At 35.0% G+C, this 19,659-nt stretch overlaps 1 long non-coding RNA gene across 1 annotated transcript in view; it reads right to left on the bottom strand.

Annotated features, from left to right (window-relative positions):
* Positions 1 to 12,107, bottom strand: part of LOC136794789 (uncharacterized) — a 50,924-nt gene extending 38,817 nt beyond the window's left edge. The window contains exon 1 of the long non-coding RNA XR_010841997.1: positions 12,022 to 12,107. This is a non-coding gene — a long non-coding RNA (uncharacterized lncRNA). The remainder of the gene's footprint in view (positions 1 to 12,021) is intronic.
* Positions 12,108 to 19,659: the final 7,552 nt, after the last annotated feature.

The following is a 19,659-nucleotide window of genomic DNA, read 5'->3' as shown; positions in this document are numbered from 1 at the left end:
TGTCTTCCATAGCTTTTAGTTTTGTTAGTCTCACTAATCCGTATGAACTTCCTTTACACAAACCCTTACGTTCTCACGTTGGGGTCTAGTCCAGTTTCCATAGGAAGTAAAAATATCACAACAGTCTCAAATCTCCTCTCTGATGTTTTTTGTATATCATTCACAAAATGTAACAGGGCATAGGGCTCTCTCAGTCTAAATTTTTTCTAAATTTTGCTATCTTGACTGCAGGGCTCCTTCAAAAGCCAGTACAAATCCTGAAATCATTGCTCACTCCTGCTATGTCCTTAGCCTCATGAAAACAATAGTTATGTCAGTCATATTCACCATTGTGTCTCCTATGCCACCTAAAATCGAAAAAAATAAAATGATAAAAAAATACCATGTGGACACGTTATCAAAAGAAAGCAAGAGTAGCTATATTAATTACAGACAGGGCAGACTTGAAAGCAAAGAAAGTTATTACAGATAAACAGGAGCATCACATAATGGTAAAGGGGTCTGTTCTCCAAGAAGACATAATAATCCTCAACATGTATATGCCTAACAAGAGAACAACAAAATACAGAAAAAAAAAAATGAGAGAGCTGCAAGGAGAAATAGATGTTTTCACTACCTAGTTAGAGGCTTCAACACATCTCTATCAGAAATGGACAGAAACAGCCGGCAGAAAATCAGTATGGACATAGCTGAACTCAACAACAGTAACAATCACCTGGATATAATCTACATCTGTAGACTACTTCATCTGACAACAGAATATACACTCTTCTCAGGTTCACATAGAACATTCACCAAAATAGACTACATTCTGGGCCACAAAACATTTTAACAAATTTAAAATAGTAGAAATTGTATGATGTCTGCTTTGAGACCACAATGGAATTAAACTAGAAATCAGTAACAAAGATAACTGGAAAATAACAAAATATGTGGAGATTAAATGACAACACTTTTTACACAACACAGGGGGTCAAAAGCAAAGTCTCAAGAGAAAGTAAAAAATATTTTGAACTAAATGAAAATACAATTTTTAGAAATGTGTGGAAGTGATGTGAAAGCAGTGATTAGAGGTGAAATTTGTAGCATTAAGTGCATATATTTACTAGAGAAAAAGATCTAACAATCAATAACCTAAAGTATCCAACTTTGGAAACTAGAAAAGAGCAAATTAAATCCAAAATAAGCAGAAGAAAAGAAATAAGATTTAAAGAGGGATAAAATTGAAACCAGGAAATCCGTAGAGAAAGTGAACAAAAGCAAAACCTTGTTCTTTGAAAAGGGCAGTAAAATTTATAAGCCTCTACCCAGGCTAAGTATGAAAAAAAGAGAGAGGACACAAATTACTCATACAGAAATGGAAGAGAAGACATAACTACAGATCCCAAAGACAATAAATGGATAATAAAGGAATGTTATGAACAACTCTGTGCCACAAAATTGACAGAAATGGACCAGTTCCTTGAAAAAATAATCTGCCAAACTTTGTACAAGATGAAATAGGCAATCTGAATAGGCCTATGTCTATTAAAGACTTTGAATCAATAATTAATAACCTTCCACAACAGAGAGCACCAGGCCCAGATATATTCACTGGTGAATCCTATTAAATATTTAAGTAAGATATTATACCAATTCTCTTTTAGAGGATAGAAGCAGACGGAATACTTCAAAACTCATTCTGTGAGCCCAGCATTACACTAATACCAAAACCAGGCTAAGACAATTAAAAAAATAAAAAGTTACAGACCAATATCTCTCATTAACATAGATGCAAAACTCCTCAACAAAATATTAGCTACTCGAATCCAACAATATACAAAAAGAATTATATACCATGTACCAAACAGAATTTATCCCAGGCATGCAAGGCTGGGGTTTAACATTTGAAAATCACTTAATGTAATCCATCACATCAACAGACCAGAAAGAAAACCACATGATCATATGAAGAGATGCAGAAAAAGCATTTACAGAATCCGTCAGGCATTATGCTAACAAAACTAAACAAATGAAAGAACCTCTCAGTAAGGTAGAAATCGAGGGGAACATCGTGAACTTGGTAACAGATAACTACAAAAAACGTATAGCTAACATTATAGTTAATGGTGAGAAACTCAAAGCTTTACCACTCAGATCAGGTACAAGAGAAGGATATCCCCGTCACTTCTTTTGAACATTATGCTGGAAGCCCTAGCTAATATAATAAGACAAGTAAAAGGAATAAAAAGTATAAAGATTGGTAATAAAAAAGCAAAACTGTCTTTGTTCACAGATGACATTATCATTTATATAGAAAACCCAAAAGAATCAACAACAGTGACAAAACCCTGGAACTAATAAGTAATTATAACAAGGTTGCAGGATAGAAGACTAATATGCAAAAGTCAATCATTTTCTGTATACCAGCAATGAATAAGTGAAATGTGAAATTAAAAACACCACCATTTTCATTAGCAACCCCAAAATATAATACTTAGATATAAGTGTAACAAAATATGTACAAGATCTGTATGAGGACAATTACAAAACTCTGATGAAAGAAATCCAAGCCAAACAACATAAATGGAGAGATATTCCATATTCATAAAGAGGAAGATGCAATCAGTTGTCAACACGTCAGTACTTTGCAACTGGATGTACAGATCTGAGGAAATCCCAATCAAAATACCAGTACTTTATTTTGCGTATATTGACAAACTGATTCTAAAGTTTGTGTGGAAAGACAAATGACCCAGTATCGGCAACAGAAAACTGAAGGAGAACAAAGGTGGAAGGCAGACACTACCCAGCTTCAAGACTTACTATAAAACTGTAGTATTCAAGACAGTGTGGTATTGGTGAAAGAACAGACAAGTAGATCAGTGGAACAGTACAGAGCCCTGAAAGAGTCAACAAATCTATGACAAAGGGGAAGAGGCAATACAGCGGAGCAAAGATAGTCTTTTAAACAAAAGATGCTGGAACAAACTGGACATCACATGCAAAAAAATGAATCTAGACACGGACCTTATACCCTTCACAAAAAAACCTCAAAATGGATCACAGGCCTAAATGTACAATGTAAAACTACAAAACTCCTAGAAGCGATAACATAGAAGAACATCTAAATAACTATGTTTCGCAGTGACTTTTTAGATACAACACCAAGGACACAAGCCATGAGAGAAATAATTGATAAGCTGGACTTCATTAAAATTAAAAACTCCTGTTCTAAAAAAGACACTGTCAAATGAATAAGAAAACTGACAGACTGGGAGATAATATTTGCAAAAGGTACGTCTGATAAAGGACTGTTACCCAGAATACACATACAACTCTTAAAACTCAACAATAAAACGAAAAATTAAAAAATGAGCCAAACACCTTAATGGACACCTTACCAAAGAAGATATATAGATGACAAACATATGAAAAGATGATCTGTAAAGCAACGATGAGATATCCCTTCACTTCTATTAGAATGGCCAAAATTCGGGATACTGACAACACTGAATGCTGGCAAGAATGTGGAGTAACTCAAACTGTCCTTCATTGCTAGTGGGAATGCAAAATGGTATAGCCACTCTGGGAGACAGTTCAGTAGTTTCTTACAGAGCTAAACGTACTTTTACCCTATGATCTGGCAGTTATGCCTAATGGTGTTGACACAAAGGAACTGAAAACTTATGTCTACACAAAGCACATGGATGTTTCTAGTGGCTTTATTCATCATTGCCAAGACTTGGAAGCAACCAAGATATCCTTCAGTAGTAGGTGAATGGATACATAAACTGTGGTACATCCAGACAATGAAATATTATTCTATACTAAATAGAAATAAGTTATCAAGTAAGTCATGAAACAACATGGAGGAAGTGTAAATGCATATTACTAAGTGAAAGAAGCCAGGGGCTTCCCTGGTGGCGCAGTGGTTGAGAATCCGCCTGCCGATGCAGGGGATACGGGTTCGTGCCCCGGTCCGGGAAGATCCCACATGCTGTGGAGCAGCTGGGCCCGTGAGCCATGGCCGCTGAGCCTGCGTGTCCGGAGCCTGTGCCCCGCAACGGGAGAGGCCACAACAGTGAGAGGCCCGCGTACCACAAAAAAAAAAAGAAGCCAATATGCAAAGGCTACATACTGTATGATTCCAAGTATGTGATATTCTGGAAAGAGCTTAACTATGAAGAGAGTACAAAGATCCGTAGTTTCCAGGGGTTGAATAGGTGGATGACAGAGGAATTTTAGGGCAGTGAAAAGCCCTCTGCATACTAGACTAGTGGAACCTGTCATTATACATTTGTCCAAAGCCATAGACTTTATAACACCAAGAGTTAACCCTATCTTAAACTATGGACTTCACATGATTATGATGTGTCACTGTACAAGTTGGAGAGCTACCTTTACCTAGCAAAAAACCAATTAAAAATAGAATTGGGCAAGTGGTCCCATAAAGAATAGTAATAAGCGCTAGAAAATAAGGGTAAGTTAACAGAAATTGATAGATCCATATGGAACTAATAACACAACTTTAAGTTACAAGGAAGACCTAAATAAATAGAATACATTCCTGGATAGGGATACTCAGTACGCTAAGAATGTGATTTCTGTACAGATTAACTTACAAATTCAAAACAATGTAAATGGGTATTTTTGATACAACCTCACAGTCTGAGTAAATTTATTTAAAAGTTAAAATTCCTACTAATCCCCAATAAATTTTTGAGAAAGATTAATGATTTTATAAAATCTCACTAGATATAAAAACTTATTCTACACATACAGTAATTAAAACAATGTATTTTGACAAATAAAAAAGCAAAACATCAATAACCAAAAAATTGGTAGCCCAGAGAAGCAGTTACTTACAGGTGAGATTTCGTATATACTGATGGTGCTATTTCAAATCAGATTAATGCCTTGAGGACAGCTAGCAATTTTATTGCCTAGCACCAGAGAGGATAGGCTACAATGTGGTAGAAAATTAACCCCAATATTTTAGAGATTGTAATAAACTCTGTAGAGACGTAGCATAGCTCTGCTTTACTAACAGTGCACTCATCCGCAGCTGTTGTTAGTATTGGCTTCTAACAGCTCTCAACTGAAGATGGAGGGCACTTCGGTGGTAAAACCCTTTGGCGCCATTAATGGATTAGGCTGAAGTTAGATGTCAAGTAACTGCACTTGGTTTTACCTTCTTCTCTGGTACTTCTCTTCCTTCACTTCCTTACAGGCTTTACACAAGAGTACTTACTCAATAATCACTTGTAAAAGAATCCCCTTTATAGGCTCTGATTCTCAAGAACCTGACCTAAGATGACCTACTAAAGCAAAAGGTTATTTCTCATTTATATAAAGTACCATGTGATTTGACAGAAGTTCATTTTGACTTGTTGCCTCTGGGATTCAGGCTTCCACCACCTTGTGATGATACTCTCTCAGCATATGACTTACAAGTTCCTGTACAGGGGGGAAAAAAAAACTGCACAGAGGAATTGTACCTAGTCGTAACTCACAAGGAGCAGAAATGATACAGGTCACTTCCGATCATCGTCCATTGGGCAACACTCAACTTGTGGGGAATGGAAAGTGTAGGAGAGCACAGGAAATAGTTAACGACTCTACTGTCTCTGCCACAGCAGTCCTTCTAAAGAAATAAGTTTACATTATTTTAAACTTTAAAATAACTTTGTATGTAGGATGTGGTTACTAATATGCATGTGGGTACTAAAATACGAGTGGACCAAAACCTATCAACTATTGAAGTAACTATATGTAAACAGAGGAGAATATTTTAAAACTTGTTTATGTCAGGACAACATTCTTAAGTAAAACATGAACTCGGAAATTGTCAGGTAGAAATTTGGATTTTATGAAAATGTTTATTTGAAAGACAAAATATCCATCCTACCTAAAGCCATTTACAAGATTCCAATCGCATTTTTAAACAGAAACATGAAAAACAATCCTAAAATGTATCTCTAATCACAAAAGAACCTGAATAGCCAAATCAACCTTGAGAAATAACAACAAAGCTGGAGGAATCACACTTCCTGATTTCAAGCTGTGGTATAAAGCTATAGCAATCAAATAGTATGGTACTTGTTCCCGATATTAGAGGAAATGTTTTCAGCTTTTCACTGTTGAGAATGATGTTTGCTGTGGGTTTGTCATATACAGCCTTTATGATGTTGAGACCCTTTCTGGAGAGTTTTTATCATAAATGGGAGTTGAATTTTGTCACAAGTTTTTTCTGCATCTCTTGAGATCGTCATATGATTTTTATTCTTCACTTTGTTAATGTGTTGTATCACATTGACTGACTTGCAGATATTGAAAATATCCTTGCATCCCTGGGATAAATCCACTTGATCATGGTACATGATCCTTTTAATATATTGTTGAATTTGGTTTGCTAACATTCTGTTGAGGATTTTTGCATCTCTGCTGACCAATGATGTTGGCCTGTAATTTCCTTTTCTTTTTTTTTGGTGATATCTTTGTCTGGTTTTGGTATCAGGGTGCCCAATCTCACCACATTTATTCAACATGGTATTGGAAGTCTAGTCATAGCAATCAGAGGAGAAAAAGAAGGAACGGGATTCTAAATTGTAAAGGAAGCAGTAAAACTGTCACTGCCGATGCTGTGATACTGTACACAGAAAATCCTAAAGGTACCACCAGAAACCTACTAGAGCTCATCAATGAATTCAGCAAAGTTGCAGGATACAAAATTAATATACAGAAATCTGTTGCACTTCTGTACACTACAAAGGAACTATCAGAAAGAGAAATTGATTTGGAAAGATATCCCACGCTCTTGGATTAGAGGACTTAATATAGTTAAAATGGCCACATTACCCAAAGCAATCTACAAATTTAATGTGATCCCTATCAAATTACTGATGATATTTTTCATAGAACTAGAAGAAATAATCCTAAAACTTTTATTGAACGACAAAAGACCCAGAATTGCCAAAGCAATCCTGAGGGAAAAGAACAAAGCTGGAGCCCTAAGCCTTCCAGACTTCAGACAATACTACAAAGCTAAAGTAATCAAAACAGTGTGATACTGGCACAAAAACAGACATACAGGGATTCCCTGGTGGTGCAGCACTTGAGAGTCGGCCTGCCGATGCAGGGGATGCGGGTTTGTGCCCCAGTCCGGGAGAATCCCACATGCCACGGAGTGGCTGGGCCCATGAGCCATGGCCATTGGGCCTGCGTGTCTGGAGCCTGTGCTCCACACGGGGAGAGGCCACAACAGTGAGAGGCCCGCATACCGCAAAAACAAACAAACAAACAAAAACAGACATACAGATCAACAAACAGGAAATGGAGAGCCCAGAAATACAACCACACATCTATGGTCAATTAATTGTCAACAAAGGAGGCAAGAATATACAATGGGAAAAAAACAGCCTCTTCAACAAATGATGTTGGGAAAACTGGACAGATACATGCAAAACAATCAAACTGGACTACTCTCTCACACCATGCACAAAAATAAATTCAAAACTGGACTGAAGACTTAAATGTAACAACCGAAACCATAAAACTTGTAGAAGAATACAGAGGCAGTACATTCTTTGACACTGCTCTCCATAATATTTTGGGGTATATGCATGTCTCCTTGGGCAAGGGAAACAAAAGTGAAAATAAACAAATGGGAGTCAATCAAACTAAAACACTTTTGCAAAGCAAAGGAAACTCAACAAAATGAAAAGGCCACCTACTGAATGGGAGGAGATATTTGCAAAAGATATATCTGATAAGAGGTTAATATATAAAATATACAAAGAATTCATACAACTCAACATCAGAAAAACAAACAAGCCTATTGAAAAATGGGCAGAGGATCTGAGTAGACGTTTTTCCAAAGAAGACATACAGATGGCCAACAGACACACGAAAAGACGCTCAACATCACTTACCAGGCATGTGCAAATCAAAACCATAATGAGATATCGCACTGGTCAGAACGACTAGTATCAAAAAGACCACAAATAACAAGTGTTGACAAGAATGTGGAGAGACGAGAACCTTGTGCATTGTTGGTGGGAATGTAAACTTGTGCATCCAATATGGAAAACAGTATTGGCATTCCTAAAAAGTATAGAGCTACCGTATGATACAGCAATACCACTCCTGAGTATTTTTCTGAAGAAAATAAAAGCACTAATTAGAAAAGATATACGTACACTATATTCATTTCAGCATTATTTGCAATAACCAAGATACAGAAACAACTTAAGTGCCCATTGGTGAATAAATGCATAAAGAAGATGTGATATATATATTCAATAGAATATTACTCAGCCATAAAAAAATGAAATCTTGCCATTTGCCACAACATGGATGGACCAAATGGTATGAAGTGAAATAAGTCAGAAAATGGCAAATACAGTATGATTTCACTTATATATGGAATCTAAGAAAACAAAATACATGAATAAACATAACAAAATATAAACAGTTATAGATACAGAGAATAGGTGGGGGATACAGGGAGGAAGGAAATAGGTGAGGGAGATTAAGAGGTCCAGATTTGCAGTGGAAAATAAATGTCCCAGGTATGAGATGTGCAGTATGGGGAATACAGTCAATAACTTTGTGATATCTTTGTACGGTGACGTATCTTAACTGGACTTACATTGGTGATCAGTTTGAAATGTATAGAAATATCGAATCACTATATTGTGTAATGGGAACTAACAGTATTATAGGTCAATTATAGTTCAAAAGCAAACAAACACAGAAAAAGAGATCAGATTTGTGGTTACTGGAGGCTGGGGGTGTGAGGGGAGGGGGGAATTGGATGAAAGTGGTCCACAGGTACAAGCTTGCAGTTATAACATAAACAAGTACTAGAGATATAATGTAAAACGTCATAAATATAATTAACACTGTTGTATGATATATTTGAAAATTGCTTAGAGGGAAAATCCTAGAAGTTCTCATCACAAGCAAAAACTTATTTTTTGTAAGTACATGAGATGATGGATGTTAACTTAACTTATTGTGATACGCACTTCTTGACATGTGTAAATCCAATCAATATGCTCTATACCTTAGAACTTATACAGTGCTGTATGTCAATTATATCTCAATAACACTGAAGGAAAAAAACCCAGTAGGATACTGGCATAAAAACAGACACACAAACTAATGGAATAGAATCAAGAGCTCAGAAATGAATGCATGCATATATGGTCAACTAATATTTGACAAGGGAGCCAAGATAAGTCAATGGAGATAATATAGGCTCTTTAATAAATGGTGGTGGGAAAATTGGATATTCACATGTAAAAGAATGAAGCTAGACCCCTATCTTAGACCACTCACAAAAGCTAACTCAAAAAGGATTAAAGACTTATATGTAAAAAGCATTAAAAGAAAAGACACTATATACTCATTTGTTTATGCAATATTTAACTTTAAAAACTATGATGACAATTGCAGTGATGTAATAGGTCCTGGGAAAAGTGCAATTAATTCTCGGTAAGCATATGATTCAAAAGCAATAGAGCACACATAGCAGAGATTAGCCCCCTAGCCAAATGTGTTTAACAAGTCAGTATATCTTATCTTGTCTGTTAATCTGTAGAGTAAGTTATTTGGACGTTGATCTACAGTACTCTTTCCCATCTTGGAAAATGAGGGGCATGTTCTGGCCTGACTTTTGTATCCTCAAGTCCCATGAACACTAAAAGGGTAACTTCTCCTTAGTGGCAAACTCCACCATGGTCTTGTTAATCTCATTCTGCTTTATAGTTGTAATTTTCAAACTCATTATTTGTTTGTTTATTTACCTAGTTTAGTGCTGAAACATTTTTTTCATTCAAAACCTTACAAGCGATCATAACAGATTAAAAAGAAAATTCTGATTAAAAAAAAAGACTTATATGTAAGACCTGAAATCAAAAGTTCTAGAAGAAAACATGGGGGAAAAAACTCTTTGACATGGGCCTTGGCAACGATTTTTTGGATATGGCGTCTAAAGCACAAGCAACAAAATAAAAAATTAACAAGTGGGACTACCATCAATCTAAAAAGTCTTCTGCACAACAAAAGAAATGATCAAAGTGAAAAGATGACCTGTGGAATGGTAAAACTGTTTGCAAATCATGTATCTGATAAGGGACTGATATCTAAAATATATAAAGAACTCACACAACTCAATAGTAAAAAACAAACCCAAACAATCCAGTAAGAAATTTGGCAAAGGACCCGAACAGACATTTTTCCAAAGAAGATGTACAGATGGCCAACAGTTACATTAAAAGGTACTCAACCTCACTAATCATTAGGGAGATGCAAATCAAAACAAGATAACACCGTATTCCTGTTAGAGTGGGTATCATCAAAAAGATAAGACATAAAATCTGGAGAGGATGTGGAGAAAAGAGGTCCTTTGTGCACTGTTGGTGGGATTGTGAAATAGTAGAGCCACTGTGGAAAAGAGTATGGCTGTTTCTCAAAAAATTGAAAGTAGAACTACTCTATGATCCAGCAGTTCCACTTCTGAATATATATCCAGAAGAAATAAAACCACTATGTGGAAGAGACATATGTATCCCTGTGTTTATTGTTAATTGCACGATTTATATATATGTGTATATGTGTACATATATATCATATATAATGAAATAATGAATATAATATAATGAAATATTATTCAGCCATAAAAAGAAGGAAATGCTGCCATTTGTAATAACATGAATAGACCTTGAGGGCAGAATGCTAAGTTAAGTAAGTTTGAGAAACACAAGTACTTTATGATCTCACTTATATATGAAATCTAAAATAAACAAACAACCCGAACTTCTAAGAAGCCATCGGATTTGTGGTTACAAGAGGTAGAGGTTGGAGAAACTGGATGAAGGTGGTCAAAAGGCACGAACTTCCAATAATAAGATATATAATTACTGGGGATATAAAGTATAACATGATGACTGTGATGACTACAGGTAACACTGTTGTATGGTATATTTGAAAGTTGCTAAGAGAGAAGAACCTAAAAGTTCTCATCACAAGCAAAAAACCAAAAAACAAAATCCCATTTTTCTTTTTCTAAGTTTATAAGGTAATGGATGTTAACTAATCTTATTGTGGTAATTATTTCATCATATGTGTAAGTCAAGTCATTGTGCTGTACAACTTAAACTTATACAGTGCTAGACATCAATTATATCTCAATAAAGCTAAAAAAAAAAAAGACAATCATGGAGACTAAGACATTTGCAACTTTGTAACATAACATTGGCAAAACGTGTACGAATTTCATGCAAATTGTTAGGAGAAAAAAAAAAAGACCAGTAACTCCATACAAAAATGGGTAAAGGGTCTAGTTGCTGATTATTTCCTTTCTGTACCAGATCCATTCTTGCAAACTATGTAAGTTGCTCCTTTATATCAGGCTCTGGGTAGATTGGCCAATTTCAGGCACTGACAGAAGACTGAGGATGGGAAGAGAGGGAGAGTTTAGGATATTCCTCTTTCTTTATCTGTTTCTGCAGTGTCTTCTATTACTAGGTGTGTCTCCACTCCTCATTCCAGGTAGTCCCCAGCATGATGTAAGCTCCTCGCTTCTACATACAACTAATAACACATACTCCTGGCCCACCAGCATAGGCAGAGGTCCCTAACCTCAGTATGAATTAGGAAAAGGCAAATAAAATTTTTAAATCCAATTAGGTAGTTCTACATTCATGTTATTAAATGTTATTTAATATACATTTGAATACTGCTTGCTTCATTTTCTGTGTAGTGCACTGACTGTGTTTGTCTAGGATCTCTGAGAAACGGATGCTGTGAGATTAAACACATAAGGATGGTGTAAGGGGAAATACCTGTGTAAGAGAAAGTTGGGCAGGGGCTGAGTGAGGCTGGGAGTGTTGTCAAACCGCTATATAAATTTGATTCTGAGTCACACAGAGAAGAAAGGAAGGTTAAAGGGTGTACTAGTTTCCTAGGTTAGCTATAACAAATTACCACAAACTGGGTGTGAACACCCAATTAAACAGAAATTTATTCTCTTACAGTTCTGTAGGCTTGAAGTTCAAAATGAAGGTGTCAGCAGGGTTCTGGTCTCTCTGAAGACTGCAGGGGGGAATCCTTCCTTGCCTCTTCCTAGCTTCTGGGGGTTGCTGGCAGTCCTTGGCATTCTTTGGTTTGTAACTGCATCACTCTAATCTGTCTGTAATTTCTGTCACATGGCCATCTTTCCTGTGTGTGTGTCTGAACATCTCTCTCCTTATAAGGACACCAGTCACTGCATTTAGGGCTCACTCTAATCTGGTATGACCTCATTTTAAGTTGAGTACATCTGCAAAGACCCTATTTTTAAAGAGGGTCATAGTCACAGGTGCTGGAGGTTAGGACTTCAACATATTTTTTTTTTTAGGGGGGGACACAGTTCTGCCATGTGTAGGTGCCTCTGCATAGTCCTTGAGCCAAAGCCATCAGTTGAAGTACTGGGTCTCCCAAGCACAGATCTGCCTTTGTGTCCCTATTGCATTTAGTCATTGGCAGTGAGCTGCCCATGGGAAACCTGACCTCTGTGCCAACCTGCTGATGAGTCTCAGACCACAGCAGCTGGGCTTTTGGTCACTTACATACCCTCCCAGTAGTTGGTAACATTGTCATGGCCACCACATATGCTTTTCTGTAGAATTGTATACTTTCAGATGTCTACAACAGATTATTGTCAAAAAATGTCAGAAACTTTATTTTCAAGAATTTTCTTTTACGGTATCTGCAGACTTAATTGGTGCATCAATTGGCAGGTGCAAGTTAATTATATGGGTACTTAATTGCTAATTTCCTATGCAAATCAATATTTGAACTTTTAATTCTCAATTGAGCATGCATCAAAATGGGATTTTAACTGCTCAAACTGCAAAATTTGTAAGCATGTTATTGTGCCTCCATATAAGCTTGTTCTGATGCTGTCAATACGGTCTCTGTTTTGGAAGCATATCACTGGTAACACCATTTGATAGGTAGATATGTTAACAAAACATTCATTTCTAGAAATATAAACTTCTGGACAGGGTGCAAAAGTATGTTTACTTCTTAAAAAAATTATAATACTGTCCATTATGTTAAAATTCCCAAACTGGTAGTTAGAAGGTGAACATTAAAACCACATTTAAAAATATCATATATGTACATATTATGGTATATTTTATATGTATGTTAAAATATGTAAATTATGTATATATATAATACTGTTAACAGTGTTGAAACTGTCTTTATTAAAATATGCATATATGTGGAAATATATATATTTCTTCATTTACATATAAGTAAGGTCATAATACATTCTATTTTGGATCTGTGGTAGGCAGAATTCTAGGATAGCCCGCAAGATTTCTGCCAGTGGTAGACATACTTCTCAGTTGTTAAATCAAACACTAGTCTGTCTACTGCTGTGAAGGGAATTTGCAGATGTAATTAAGGTTGCAAATCAGTTGAAGTTAAAATAGGGAGTTTATCATAATCCTTTGGAATTAAAATCTGAATAGATCAGAGGTGGGGGAAGTCAGAGATTCAAAGCATGAGTATAAGTTGACACACCATTATTGTCTAGAAGTTGGAGGAGGTGCCTTCTGGGTGCCAGGAGTGTCCCCTACTCCTCAGCTGACAGACAACAAGGAAACAAGGGACTCAGTACTCCTGTCACAAAGAACTGTTATCTACAAAAATGAGCCTTGGAAGTTATTTCCCTAAAGCGTCCATTGAATACTTTATAGCTGTCCTGTGATAACTTTGAGCAGAGAATCTAGTCTTGCCATACCAGACTTGTGACCTACAGAACTGTGAGCTAATAAACGGACGTTGTTTTAAGCTGCTGAGTTTGTGCTATTTGTTACATAGCAACAGAAAACAAAACTAGCATCTTATTATTTAACACAATAATACAGCATTTGTATTTTTTTACTTTAATACCTATACTTTTGCTATGTTATATGGTTTTATAACATCTTTTATAAGTTTTCATGAGGTTTTTTTCTTATCAGTTTTCTTAACTGAAACTACTGCATAGAGGTATATGCATAAAAATTTAGAGTTTTCTAGGGAAATTTCCACAATTGGTTCAAAAACGTGTTCTTACACTTTATATCTCTATCAGAAGAATGTGAACATGTTCATTTCTATTTTCTACTTGTCAACAGTTTGACACATAATTTTTTCAATCTGAGAGCTGAAAATGGTGTTCCTTTTCCTTCATTTATATTTCTTTGATTGTTAAAAATATATTTTCTACATATATAAGCTATGTAATTTCTTATTTTGTGTTTTAACGAATTTATTTCAGCTGTTCATTTTTCTACTTATGTGATTAATTTTTAGAATGTATTTGTAAAGCTGTTTATCCCTTAGGAGTGATATTTTCCTTTTCTCTGTCACATACACTGGAAGTATTCCAGTGTGTAATTTGTCTTTGACACTTATTCTGGTACTTTTTTGTTTTTTTTATCACAGGAACATTTAAAACAATTTCTAGTGAAAAACTAAATATCAATCTTTCCTATAAGGTTTTAGCGTTTGGAGCTCTTCCTGTTCATAATTTAGCTTAAAAACTTTTTTATACCAAATTTCTTGCAAAAAAATCTTACAAGAATTCTACCTTATATTATGCCTCAATATATGCCTATTCAATATACTTAGTTTTACCAACTGCAAACGAAAATAGATGTGTCCAAGAGTTAAAATAACTCATGATCTTAGTGAGAAGAGATAATTTTTTAAACTGATAAGAGTTTTCATCTTTACAATCTTTTTATGCTTGCAAAAGTAACTTTAGGATTGCTAAAAGTCCTTTGTGTTCTTTTAAGACAGGATTTTTATCACACAAGCAAACCAGTTGACTGGTAGGGCTTTCTTACAGAATCAGAAAAAGTTTTAAAAATATGCATTTTATGTTAAATTAGCTTATTATGAAAAATGTAGAGTTTGACAATTTCTCTATGACGCCCTCTGCCAAAATAACTATTCGAATCCAGTAATACATAAAAAGGGTGCTACATCACAACAGATTGAGTCTATTTCAGGAATGTAAGGTTGGTTTAACATCTGAAAATAAATCAGTGTAATTCACTACACTTACAGAACAAAGGAGAAAAATCATACAGCAATATAAACAGAAAATCACTTGATAAATTTCAACTGTCATTAAAGATAAAAATTCTTAGCAAACTAGAAAAGAAGGAAATACTTTTCATCTGAAAATGTAGCTACAAAATCCTATAGAAAACACCACACTTAACAGTAAAATTTTGAAAAAATTTCCCCTGATGCTGGGAGCAATAAATGGATGCCCTTTCTTGCCACTTTTATTCAGCACTGTACTGGTGTCATTGCTAGCACTAGGAATGAAAAACAATGAAAAAGGGTAAGAGATGAGAAGGAACAAATGCAATCATCATTATTCACAGATGAATGTGATTATATAAATAGAAAGTACAAAAGAACCTATGCACAAACTATTAAATCTAAAGCTAATTTAGAAGATCAGTATAAATCATGTTTATATTTATATCCCAGCTACAAAGAGGTTGAAAATAAAAAATTCAAGTAACAACAAAAATACTAAAACCTTCAAAAATTTAGAAGATTCACAAGAACTCTACAAAACATACTGAGCGAAATTAAAGATTATACAAATAAATGTCAGAATATACCATTTTCATGGACTGCCAGCTCAGTACTGAAAAGATGTCAATATGTAAACCAATCCTTAGCTTCAATACGATCCTGATAAAAATTTTAGAAGGCTTTCTTTTTGAAGTTAACAAGGTGATTTAAGATTATAAAGAGACGAAAAGCATAAATAAAATCATGAAGAAGAAAAAGAAAGGTGGAGGATATATATCAGCTGTCAAAACTTATTATGAAGCTATAATGATGAAGAAAATTCAAGACAGCAGATTACACAGATAAACCAATGAAACAGAAGTAGAGCCATACTTAAATCATCTCTTCATTGAGAAAAGAGTGAGAGAAAAACTGGTCTGTTTAATAAATACTGCTATATTAATTAGATAGGCATAGACAAAGAAGAATTCCTAATTACTATCTCATACCACGAAGAAAAATCAATTTTATATGGAAATGTAAAGTTAAAAGGTAAAACAATAAACTGTTTAGAAGAAAACATAAGGTATCTGAACTTTGAATAAGGAAACATCTTTTCAAATCAGAAACCAATAGCAAGAGCTATAAAGAAAAAACCTGACAAACTGGACTGAATTAAAATATGAACTTTTGTTGATCAGGACACTACTGAAAGAGCAAAATGACATGCTTCAGAGTGAGGGGGGTATTTGCTATACATATAGTTTAACAACTCATACAAAGAAAATATAAAGAACTTTTATAAATCAATAAAGAAAGAGAAAATTCATTAGATTTTGCCTGTTCAAATCCAAAGGACTTGAACTGGCATTCCATAAAAGGTGATATCCAAATCACAAATAAACATGAAAAGGTGTTCAACTTTGTCATCACGGCAGTGCACGTTAAAATCACAACTGGAGTATACTTATCTGAAAAACAATAAGTTTTTGGTTTTTAAAAATTTCTCTACTGTTAATTCAATAGGCAGGCTGCTGCTTCTAGAATTAACTGCAGTGCTTTCTAAGGAAATTTTATAAATTTTCAAGGTTGGTTTACATATTATATTTTTCTAAATTCATAGTAATAACTGTGTTGTAAGAAAAGATCTAATTTGGGGGTATGAATAATAAATATCAAGGATAACCTTGGTTTACAGCCTTTTCCCCTGTTTGAATAACTTATATAGGCATTATATTTAGAACACTTGTTTTCAGCATTAGTGTGTAGTTTTAGGTTCTTGATTTTTGTAAGACATACAAACATTTGCCTTGATGTGTTGTATTCCATTGTTTGAAATAAATAAAACGTAGTGCTCCATGAAAAAAAAAAAGGAACCACCACAATTACATCTTCCTTTCCACTTTAGATTCCTTTTCTTTTTCTTATCTGATTGCTGTGACTAGGACTTCCAATACTGTGTTGAATAAAAGTGGCAAGAGTGGGTATCCCTGTCTTATTCCTGATCTTAGAGGAAATGCTTTCAGCTTTTCACTGTTGAGTATGATGTTAGCTATGGGTTTGTCATGTATGGCCTTTATTATATTGAGGTATATTCTATGTCCACCTTCCAGACAGTTTTTTAAAATCATAAATGTATGCTGAATTTGTCAAAAGCTTTTTCTGCATCTATTGAGATAATCGTATATGGTTTTTATTCTTCAGTTGTTAATGTGGTGTATCACATTGACGGATTTGCAGATATTGAAAAACTCTTGCATCCCTGGGATAAATCCCCATAGTGTGTGATCCTTTTAATGTATTGTTGGATTCAGTTTGCTAATATTTTGTTGAGGAGTTTTGCATCTATGCTAATCAGTGATATTGATTTTCTGTAATTTTCTTTTATTGTGATATCTTTGCCTGGTTTTGCTATCAGGGTGATGCTGGCCTCATAGAATGAATTCAGAAGTGTTCCTCCCTCTGCAGTTTTTGGGAATAGCTTAAGAAGGATAGGTGTTAAATCTTCTCTAAATGTTTGGTAGAATTCACTTGTGAAGCCATCTGGTCCTGGACTTTTTGTTTGTTGGGAGTTTTAAAATTACTGATACAATTTTATTACTGGTAACTGTCACTGTTTAGAGATGACATGATACTATACATAGGAAATCCTAAAGATGCCACCAGAAAACTATTCGAGCTCATCAACAAATTTGGTAAAGTTGCAGGACACAAAATTAATAGCAGAAATCTGTTGCATTTCTATACACGAATCAACTATCAGAAAGAGAAATTAAGGAAACAATCCCATTTACCATCGCATCAAAAAGAATAAAACACATAGGAAAAAATCTACCAAAGGAGGTAAAAGGCCTGCACTCAGAAAACTGTAAGACACTGGTGCAAGAAATTGAAGACAGTACAAACTGATAGGAAGATATACCATGGTCTTGGTCTGGAAGAATTAACTGACCGTAACACCCAAAGCAATCTACAGATTCAATGCAATCCCTATCAAAATACCAAGGGCATTTTTCACAGAACTAGAACAAATAATCTTAAAATGTGTGTGGAAACAAAAAAGACCTCAAATAGCCAAAAGAATCTTGAGAAAGAGTAGAGGTGGAGGAATCGTGCTCCTTGACTTCATGCTATACTACAAAGCAATAGTCATCAAAACAGTATGGTAGTGGAACACAGACACATAGATCGAATGAACAGAATGGGGAGCCCAGAAATAAATCCAGGTACTTATGGTCAATTAATCTATGACAAAGGAGGCAAGGATATACAATGGAGAAAATGAGTGTCTCCAATAAGCGGTGCTGGGAAAACTGGACAGCTGCATGTAAAAGAATAAGAACATTCTCTAATACCATACACAAAAATAAACTCCAAGTGGAGTAAAGACCTTAACATAAAACTGGAAGCCATAAACCTCTGAGGAGAAGCATAGGCAGAACACTCTTAGCAATATTTTTTGGATCTGTCTCCTAAAGCAAAGGAAATAAAAGCAAAAATAAATGGGACTTAATTAAACTTAAAAACGTCTGCATAATGAAGGAAACCACTGATGAAATGAAAAGACAACCAACTGAATGGAAGAAAATGTTTGCAAATGCTAAGACTGATAAGGGATTAATGTCCAAAATATATAAACAGCTCATACAACTCAAAATCCAGAAAACAAAAAAATGCAATTTAAAAATGGGCAGAAGACCTGGATAGACATTTTTTCCAAAGAGGACATTCAGATGGCCAAAAGGCACATGAAAAGTTGTTCAATGTTGTTAATCATCAGGGAAATGTAAATCAAAACCACAGTGAGAGTTCACCTCAGCTCTGTCATAATGGCTATCATCAAACAGAATACATACAGCGGATGTTGGCAAAGATGTGGAAAAAAGGGAACCCTAGTATATTCTTAGTGGGAATGTAAATTTGTGCAGCCACTGTGGAAAACAGTATGGAGTTTTCGCAAACAACTAAAAATAGAACTACCATATGACTCAGCAGTTCCACTTCGGGGTATGTATCTGAAAAAACAAAACAAAACAAAAAACCCCCACTAATTCAAGAATGTACATACTCCTGAATGTTCATAGTAGCATTAATTATAATTGCCAAGATACAGAAGCCACCTAGGTGTCCATCAACAGATGAGAGGATAAAGAAGATATATGTGTGTACACACACACACACACACGCACACACACACACACGTTGGAATACTATTCATTCATAAAAAAAGAATGAAATTTTGCCATTTGTAACAACATAGATGGACTTGGAGGGTATTATGCTAAGTGAAACAAGTCAGAGAAAGACAAATATTGTATGATATCACTTGTATGTGGGATCTAAAAATACAACAAACTAGTGAATATAACCAAAAAAAGCAGACTCACAGATAATAGAGATGAAACTAGTGGATACCAGTGGGGAGAGGGAAGGGGGAGGGGCAATATAGGGGTAGGGGACTAAGAGGTACAAACTATTATGTATAAAATAAGCTGGAAGGATATATTGTACAACAGTGAATACAGCCAATATTCTATAATAACTATAAATAGAATATAACCTTTAAAAATTGTGAATCACTATTTCATATACACCTGT

This window comes from Kogia breviceps, chromosome 9 (genome assembly GCF_026419965.1).
Source record: "Kogia breviceps isolate mKogBre1 chromosome 9, mKogBre1 haplotype 1, whole genome shotgun sequence".
NCBI classification, from domain to species: Eukaryota; Metazoa; Chordata; class Mammalia; order Artiodactyla; family Physeteridae; genus Kogia; species Kogia breviceps.
This window is presented reverse-complemented; position numbering and strand designations above follow the sequence as displayed.